This window comes from Nematolebias whitei, chromosome 3 (genome assembly GCF_014905685.2).
Source record: "Nematolebias whitei isolate Nwh7 chromosome 3, NemWhi1, whole genome shotgun sequence".
NCBI lineage: Eukaryota > Metazoa > Chordata > Actinopteri > Cyprinodontiformes > Rivulidae > Nematolebias > Nematolebias whitei.
This window is the reverse complement of record NC_056500.1, coordinates 26,511,196-26,512,110: the sequence shown is the minus strand read 5'-3', so window position 1 is coordinate 26,512,110 and position 915 is coordinate 26,511,196.

Genomic DNA, 915 nt, shown 5'->3' with positions numbered 1-915 from the left:
AAATGTTGGATTGTATACCTGGATTATTGAGCATGGACTTTGTTGTTTTCAATCAGTTTGACATGACTGTCAACAAGGAAGAGGGCCGGCAATGGAGGAGGGGGCGTACCAAAGAAACCGTCTTAGCACCAACAAAACTGGTTTGTTCCACTTTGGAGTAAGCTGTTGGAGGAAGAGTCAGTTTTTTTGTGTGTTTCCTTGACTGAAGAAGCCTTCTGGATTGAAGGCGAAACGTTTCAGCACAAAAAAAAGAAACTGTCCAGATGACCTGACTGAAAAATGTTGGATTGTATACCTGGATTATTGAGCATGGACTTTGTTGTTCCTTATGTCACGTTTTACAGTGTTTGAGGTTTTGCAATTTGTGCGCTGGAATATTTAAACAAAAGTTATCTTAAATATAGTTAAATTTTTCAAATTTGCTCACTTGTTGCTCTAAACACTTGAACAGCCTCTGGGTCTTGGACAGAATCCTTCAATACATACAGTACAGTACATACAGAAAGAAAAGCTTTGCAGAGAGTGGTGAAGGCTGCACAGAAATCTGTTGGAATCAGTCTCCCCACCATCACAGACATCTACACCTCCAGATGCAGGAAGAGGGCCACCTGCATCATGAAGGACCCCACCCACCCAGCACACACACTTTTTGCCCCACTCCCCTCAGGAAGGAGGTTAAGGAGCATTAAGTGTAGAACCACTAGACTGAGGAACAGCTTCTACCCTGAGGCTGTTAGACTCATGAATCTCTAACCAGAATAATCACTGTGAAAAACCATATCATGTTGCTGCTGATCTGTTTCAATGTTGATATGTTCATGCGTGCACATCTGCTCACAGACTCATGTTCATGTTTGTGCTGATGTTCAATGTTTTATGTTATGAGTGCTTAGTGTATATTTAGTTGATGTTTTT